This window comes from Camellia sinensis, chromosome 7, assembly GCF_055761805.1.
Source record: "Camellia sinensis isolate YWXY chromosome 7, ASM5576180v1, whole genome shotgun sequence".
NCBI lineage: Eukaryota > Viridiplantae > Streptophyta > Magnoliopsida > Ericales > Theaceae > Camellia > Camellia sinensis.
In genome coordinates, this window is record NC_138967.1 from 158,821,471 (window position 1) to 158,830,487 (window position 9,017).

At 36.4% G+C, this 9,017-nt stretch overlaps 1 long non-coding RNA gene across 1 annotated transcript; it reads right to left on the reverse strand.

The window, feature by feature from the left end:
• Positions 1-928: 928 nt before the first annotated feature.
• LOC114322080 (uncharacterized) lies at positions 929-8,705 on the reverse strand. Its single transcript, XR_014334779.1, has 4 exons — positions 7,506-8,705; positions 7,085-7,202; positions 6,792-6,858; positions 929-1,249 (listed from the first exon to the last, which is right to left on the reverse strand). It is a non-coding gene; the product is annotated as an uncharacterized LOC114322080 (long non-coding RNA).
• Between the last annotated feature and the right edge of the window lie 312 nt (positions 8,706-9,017).

Consider the following 9,017-nt stretch of genomic DNA (forward strand, 5'->3'; position numbering starts at 1 on the left):
AAACATATTTTAATCACAAAATATGCAATATTATTACAAAAATACGTAACATTATCACAAAAATGCATGAACTACAAATTATCATAATTTTACTAGAAAATTATATAACATGTATTTTTGTGACAATGTTAAACATTTTAAGGTTAAAATATATTTACATAAAAAAATGTGTAATATTATTATAAAAATGGATAAATTCATTTATGAATTGCAAATTATTGTAATTTTATAAGAAAATTATATAACATTTACCACAAAAATACATAACATACATCACAAAATTACGTATAGAGTCCACATGGAATTTCTCGAAACTTTGTGGGTAAAATGAAGTTTGAAGACAACTTAATCTTTTTGACTTAATTGATATTGCACGACATGCTCTGTCCATTGATGAGATTCGATTATGGAAAGTAAGTTTTCCATCCTGGTGTCTTCATTCTTATCAATTTGATTTAGGCTCGTCAGGGCTTTCTTCTCTATTTATTGAATCACTGCTAGAAAATTCACTTTTAGCGACGTTTAAAAAGCGTCGCTATAGGTGAAAAAAACGTCACTAATTTTTTTTTTGTGATGTTTAGTATCAAATGCCAACACGACCATCACTATAGTTTTATGGCATTTGAAAAACATCGTTATATTAGTATTGGCAGCGTTTTTAAAAACGCCGCCAAATGTCCTACCCTAACAGTACTATTACGTCACTATGGTTTTAGTGACGTTTTAAAAATGCCGTCATATTTTTTTTTTATTTAAAAAAATCTGTATGATAGTGGCATTTTTAGAAACGCTGTGATATTTTTCTTGTTTTTTTAAAAAAAAATTTGTGCTAATTTTGTGTGATTGAATTAAAAAAATGCCTGTAATAAAACTGAAAAATAACACTAATATGAAATAATAACTCCCATTCAAATAGAAAATGCAACAATAATTCACTTTCCCATTCAATTTAATATCCAATCACCTTTAGCCACAAAATAACATATCTACAAATCATGTTTTAGTAAAGACATTAGCAGAAAAAGAAGTGTTGAGCTATAATGATGGATCTAACTATACAAGAGATGGCAAATTATTACCACAAAAATTATCCCCAACTCAAGATATCATCTGAGTAAGAGACTCTATTGAACTTTACTAGATTGTGTTTCAAAAATCTATTCTTGCTTATAACATAAATTTCAAGCTTGGAAGAGTTAAATTCAAATTAATGAGAGAGTTCATTGTTAGTCTTCACTGGTCTACATGCCTACATCAGAATATAAACTGCAATTAGATTCGCCAAAATAAACATAAATTGAAGAATTTGTACCCAATACTTATGCACAATACTTAAAACTTGAAGAAGCATCACTTGTAATATTTAAAACCATCAAATTTTGAAATGAAACAGTAATGAATATAAACATAGAATAGTTCAACAATCAAGTCATCCAATATTGTAGAAGTAAAAATCAAGATTTCAAGAAAACCAAAATAATAATTGTAGCAATTAATTTTTGAGATTTTATTAGCATCTAAGAGTGTTAAAATTCAGTGTTATCAACGAATGAGGTGTGGGGATATATTTTCTGAGTACCAACACGTGGCAAGGTGACGCCGACGTGTCAGCCGAGGTGCCACGTGTCTTGGTCGTTGTGCCGAGGTCATCTCGGCTAGGCCGAGGTTGCCTCCGAAGATATCGGAATCCGAGATAAGCGGATAAGGGACAAGAGTCCTAGAATGAAGAGGGAACTCAACTTGGATATGGACAAGAGTCCTAGATTTGGAGAAGACTTCAGTTTGGGTAAAGATAAGATTCTTAGAGAGTTTATCCTAATTCCACTGGGAGTCCCAGATTAGCAGTAATCCTAAGTCCATTAGGGTCAGGCTCCTATTGGGACTAGGATTGTATTGGCTATAAAAGAGAGGCACCCCCATGGGTCTAAGGTATGCTTTTGATACTCAAGTTTGTGAGTTAAGTACTTGATTTATCTTTGAGAGATATACTGGCTTGATCGTCGGAGTGCCCCCGGGTGGTTGAAACCACTGCGGGATTCTTATATTTCTGTTGCAGGTCAGTCAGGTGCCATCTATTCTGCCAGTGCTCTCCAGCTGGTTACTAAGCGGGCAGTGTGGTCGGAAAATCACCCACACAATTTGGCGCTGTCTGTGGGAAACAAAGAGGAATAGATGGCCAATGACGGACAAAAGGATCAGATTAGAGACAATGCTCCCGCTGGAAGTGGGAGACCTATCGATCTCGACGTTAAAGGGGACAACCACAACACAGAAACTCGTGACCAGAGTCACGAAGTGAAAGACGCCGGCTAGGAAGGTGACGCACCAAAGACAACCGATCGAAGCGAATACTACAGCGAAGATGACCTCCAGGTATGGAAGGATAATACCTGCGGAGGAACGAAGACCCTTCCAGAAGGGATGCGAAGACAGGGGGCATAAGCGCTCCTAAGGAGATAACATGCAAGTATAGAAGAGCTCAACCTGAGTGAGCAAATCCCAGATCCCAGATCCCAGATCCCAGAAGACATGATCTCGGCCTAGATGAGTAGATCCGAGAAAAGAAGAGCTCAACCTGATGAGCAGATCCAAGATTCCAGAAGATAAGATCTCGGCACCTGAGTCTGAGAAGAGAAGAGCACAATGAGCAGATCTCAGATCGCAGAAGATAAAAAGGAAACACACAAGATCAGACTAAAGTTGGCCAGAATTGAGAAGTATGCTAGGGCCGAGGAGGACATGCCGGGAACAAAGGCGTCGGAACAAGAAAAGAGAAACGGCTCGCCGATGTGAGGCCGAAAATCAAACTCAGGTTGGAGCCAAGTAAGATCAATAGAGAAACCAAGGCCGATAACCTCGGCTTGAATTAAACCTCGGCGACAAGGTCGAAGCTACATGTATGATGAGAACCCAAGTGGATTTTAAGTTCACACTGGGGGGCAGAGAGAAGAAGAATGCGTTTACCACTTGTTGAAATTTGTAGCAATTTACAAGTTGGTTAAACCAATATGATGCTTAACCGAAGTTAAGCCGAGATAATGCTTAACCGAAGTTAAGCCGAGATAATGCTTAACCGAAGTTAAGCCCAGATGATGTTTAACCGAAGTTAAGCCGAGATGATGCTTAACCGAAGTTAAGCTGAGATGATGCTTAACCGAAGTTAAGCCCAGATGATGTTTAACCGAAGTGAAACCGAGACGATGCTTAACCGAAGTTAAGCCGAGATGATGCTTAACTGAAATTAAGCCGAGATGGTTCCTTATCTTCACTTGTTGAAATTTGTAGCAATTTACAAGTTGAAGTTAAGCTGAGATGGTTCCTTATCTTCACTTGTTGAAATTTGTAGCAATTTACTAGTTGAAGTTAAGATGAGATGGTTCCTTATCTTCACTTGTTGAAATTTGTAGCAATTTTCAAGTTGAAGTTAAGCTGAGATGGTTCCTTACCTTCACTTGTTGAAATTTGTAGCAATTTACAAGTTGAAGTTAAGCTGCGATGGTTCCTTATCTTCACTTGTTGAAATTTGTAGCAATTTACAAGTTGAAGTTAAGCCAAGATTACTGTTTCTCTTCGCTTGTTTAAATTCGTAGCAATTTACGAGTTGAAACAAAGCCGAGGTTATTGCTAAACACTTGTAGCAATCTACAGGTTGGTTAAACCAAAGAAGATGCTTAACACTTGTTGAAATTTGTAGCAATTTACAAGATAATGTTAAGCCGACATATGATCATCTGTTGAAATTTGCAGCAATTTACAGGTTGAGGAAAAAGCTAAGTATGTTGTTTAAACACTTGTTGAAATTCATAGCAATTTGCAAATAGATTATTGTTTAACACTTGTTATGTTAATCCTTGTTGAAATTTGTAGCAATTTACAAGTAGGCTAGACCGAGATCACCGTTTAAACACTTGTTGAAACTTGAGAAAAAGTTTGCAAAGTTAACATTGAGTAGTATATGTTTCACACTTGCTAGAATTTATGAAAAGTTTGCAGGTCAGTATCTTGCCGAAGTTAAAGTTTTGTAGCTATTATACCCGAGGTGTGTAACCCCGAGAAGATCGCACAAAGGAGGCAAAGTATGAAAGACATGCAAAATATTCTAAGTATAGAATCATGCAAGAGCAATTAGAAGAAGATCAAGACAGAATTCATGGTGGTTGACACGCCCTCGCCATGCAATATCATCTTGGGAAGGCCATGGTTGCATACAATGGGGGCAGTTCCCTCAACATTGCATCAACTACTGCAGTTCCTAACAAAACATGGGATTGAAGAAGTCAGAGGGGATCAACTGCAGGCGGAGAATTGCTCCATGGCAGCAATGAAATCCACCTGCAGCATTCGAGAACCAGAGAAGGCAGAGATTAAAAACGAGGACATAAAGGTCCTAGATGATGTCGGCAAGGAGCCAGCCGAGAAGAGTGAAGAGGCACTAAATAAAATCCTCGTCCAGGAAGGGGATGAAGAACGCTTCTTTCTTCTCAAGCTTAGCCGAAGAAGAAGAAGAAGAAAGAGAATTTAAAGCTTGTTTGAGAGCAAACATTGAGGTATATGCTTGGACACCTTATGAAATGCCTGGCATTGACCCCGAGGTCACATGCCACAAATTGAACGTCGACAGGTCGGCCAAACCTGTAATCCAACGAGCAAGAGGGCCAACATTGATGCACGCCGAAGCAGTAGAGGAAGAAGTAGACAGACTTCTGGAGCTCAGGGAAATCCGAGGAGTCAATTACCCGACATGGCTATCAAATACAGTGGAAAAAGGAATGATAATCAAGGAGCAAGGTATGTTAACATCGGCCAACAACAGACATTTTTCAGAAGCAAAAAAAGGTTACATATGCAAAGAAAACAAAAGTACAGAGATGAAGACCCTAAGAACTAGGGACTAAGGCAAGAACGTCGGACTAATCTACTTCAAACGGTTGACGGTGGTTTAGCATTGGCAATCAGCTGGAAGAGCTTCTCTACCACTATCTCGGCAACAATTTCAAGAAGGGACGTGGTTCTTAGATTATGCAGAAAACAGAAACGAAGGCAAGAATCTGGAAATACAAAAAAAAAAAAAAAAAAAACAAGAAAAGAAAAAACAGAGTCAAGAAGATGACAAAGTTCAAAGAATAAAGCCAAGTACACAGGCACTAAGTAAGTATGTGAAGAACAAGAAAGTAATGAACCAGACATGATGCTAGCAACAAAAAGTGGATATGACAAAGAACAGTTCCAGACATTTTAGTAATAAGAAATCAAAAACTTGAAGACAGACGAGAACAGAAGGCCACAGATGGCAAATAAACAGATTCAAAGTAAATCAGAAGAGTTTTGAAAGATTGAGCTTAACAAAAAGTAAGAATTTATGAACCTACCAAATGAACGCCAATATGAAAATCGCCGGAGTCAAATAGATGACTGGAAATCGGGAACTCACCAGAGAGTGTGAGTGGAGCAGTTGCAAAGCTCTTGGAATTTACGAATTAATGGAACTAGAACCTCGGCTAGGAGGTGCGATTTCAAGCAGCTTGGAAAGCATGAAACTTGATTCTTGACACCACTGGACAGTAAAGTCCAGGGAACTTTGAGGTCGGCAAGTTTGATCTCGGACAGAGGGGCACAGATAAACGAACAGTGTAGGTTCCATCACCTCAGAATGCCGAGGTAATAGAACCTAGGGGCGGTTGTGGGGATATATTTTCTGAGTACCAACACGTGGCAAGGTGACGCCGATGTGTCAGCTGAGGTGCCACGTGTCTTGGTCGTTGTGCCGAGGTCATCTCGGCTAGGCCGAGGTTGCCTCCGAAGATATCGGAATCCGAGATAAGCGGATAAGGGACAAGAGTCCTAGAATGAAGAGGGAACTCAACTTGGATATGGACAAGAGTCCTAGATTGGGAGAAGACTTCAGTTTGGGTAAAGATAAGACTCTTAGAGAGTTTATCCTAATCCCACTAGGAGTCCCAGATTAGCAGTAATCCTAAGTCCATTAGGGTCAGGCTCCTATTGGGACTAGGATTGTATTGGCTATAAAAGAGAGGCACCCCATGGGTCTAAAGTATGCTTTTGATACTCAAGCTTGTGAGTTTAGTACTTGATTTATCTTTGAGAGATATACTGACTTGATCGTCGGAGTGCCCTCGGGTGGTCGAAACCACACACCGCGGGATTCTTATATTTCTGTTGCAGGTCAGTCAGGTGCCATCTATTCTGTCAGTGCTCTCTAGCAGGTTACTAAGCGGGCAGTGTGGTCGGAAAATCACCCACACAATGAGGTAATAAATAAAAAATTCATACATTACCAAGATGTTGTTAAGAGCATGTCTAGATAGATACATAGAAAAAGAAATTAGAAAATTATTCAGAATGTACAGTCTAAAGGTCAAGATGATAAATTTTCAGTTTTCTTTTATGTGTTGATAGATTTCTCACAAGTCCTCCCCTTATCTTCTTTCCTTACCCAACTCCTCCATTATTACAGCACTGTCACCAACCACCAACACTATAACCATACCTATTATTGTTGACAATTGAAGGCATTATAGAGGGAGTGAAAGTTATCTTCCAAACCAGGTTCCTAGATCACAAACTTAGATATATACAACTTGTTAGGTATTTAATGAAGGCTACTTTCTATTGTCCTTTTCAATGGAGATAAAAGTCTCTTAACCACTATGAAAAAAATATTTAAAAATTAAAAAGAAGCCAATGTTAAAACAATCAAATTCCTAGATCACAAACTTGGATATAAATTGTCCTTATGGTCCTTTTTTTTTTTCTCCCAATGGTACTTTTACCTTTTTAGTTCTTCTTCTTCTTCTTCTTCTTCTTCTTCTTCTTCTTCTCTTTCTTTGAAAGGTGAACCTACATTTAATAAGAACAAGTATTTTAATTAAGAAGGTCTTGTATTGTCAAAAAGGCTTTGATTAAATAATTGCTCACCTCCATGATGCCTCTATGTGGGTTGAAAGTTAAGAAGACATGAAACTTCTTGTAGTCAATTATTTTATTTTATTTTAAATAATATATATATATATATAAACAGATATATATGCATGTATTGTAGGTTGGGTTTATGATTGAACCATACATGCATTTGAGGAGAGTATATAGGACTACCAAAGGAAGATGATCCTGGTTTTTCCATGTGTGGACAAAACAAAATCTCTTGAAAGCTTTGATATTCACCACTGCAAATCGGAATTCACCTAGCCATTGCTAAAAACCAAAAAAAAAAAAAAAAAAAACATAAATCTTGAGAGGTTGTTACAACTAAGAAATAGATATAAACTGTTTTTGTTGTTTTTTATTTTGTCTTTTGAAGTATATATATATATATATATATAATTTCAATGTCAACTCATAGTATCTATCTTTTTGTAAGTTGGTTTTCACCAATAAAGTTTGGATCTTTTGCTGATCAAAAAATATAAAGCAAATTCAGAATTCATAAAATCTCAAAGTCTATTTTGAAGTTTGCAACCAAAGTCTTTGAAGAATTGGAAAAATACCTGTAAACGGTTCCTCCCTAGAACCCTGATCTCAGAATGTTAAGGTGCGTCAGTATCGCTAATTAAGAGAGATGAAATGAAAAGAAACAAAAAAGAGAGTGAGAAAGTGCGAGAGTGAGGGCATTGAATGAGAGAAAGAAAGAAAAATGAAATTTGATAGACAGACAAAAGCAACAATAATCTTACAAATAATTTGATAGACTGAGAAAATATGTTTATATATATATTATTTTTTTAAAAAAAATGACTACAAGAAGTTTCATGTCTTCTTAACTTTGAACCCAAACAGAGGTGAATTATAAAGCAACCAAATGCCAAAAAGAAGTCTCCACCATGCTCAAAATTAAGTACCACATCCAATTGAAGACAATAAGATGCTTAAAATTTTAATTATTTTCTACCTTGTCTCGACAAATAGGCACAGGATTGTCAAAATATAGGGAGAAAACCTCAAAAAATCAAGCAATGCAAAGACCTCTAGAGTTTTAGGTCCAACATGCTACAAGTGCAACAAACATATTATTCCAGAACTTTCCTCAAATTGAATAGAAATCTCAATTTCATTTTAAACCAACAAAAGAAACTCGATAGTTTTAACAATACCCATAACTAAATTTTCCTAGCTCATTCATACCGATAGAATGTAAAAGTCTACAACAGATACTAGAATCACACACTCATACAGAAAACAAATAGAACAAGTAGAAACATAAAGGCTATATTGTGGTGGAGTAATGTGACTTCTATCTATATGATCAAAGTCATTTTACTGCAATAATATTATGTAAATGTTTTCAAGACATTTGAAAACTTGGGAGAGAATGATGGAGAGGTGTGAAACTAGGTACATCTAATAGCAGTGCAGTTGGAGTGGTCCTTGTGGACAAGAGATGCAGAGGAAGAAATCATTCCTACTTGTAGGTGAGGTGTAGAGGTACTATTGTTATGTTAACTAGTCAGTTTTGCAAGCAATAAGCAAGAATCCAGTGTTTTGTAATCTTTGCCATTGTTGTTTTGATATAAGTAGAGAACTAGGAATTGGGATTGTTGCACACAATCCTCTGGTTTGCGCATCATACTTGCATTTTTCTATTTCCACAGTGAATTTATGTTTGTAGCATTATGCTTAAAAACTATTGCTTAACATCATGTTTCCTATTTTGATCATGTAGTTAAATCAAAACTAAATAAAAAAATTTCAACATCTTTTTTTTCTCTCTCTCTCTCTCTGTCTTTTTCTTTTTTTTTTTTTTTTTTTTTTTTGGGTGACGTAAGGTAAATGTGTAGAAACATAATCTGTAATAATAAGATCACTACAACTCTTCTATAATTCTGTTGATTATTAAAAAAGATAAAAAATAAATAAATAAATAAAAAGGGTAGAGTCTTAAAAATTTTACACCTATGATTAGTAATTTTTTAGTAGATAAAGCTATAAAAAAAAAATACCTAAAAAATAAAGTGTATAGCATAGATTTGAACCACATCAAATTTAGGATGTGGTCGCCTAAC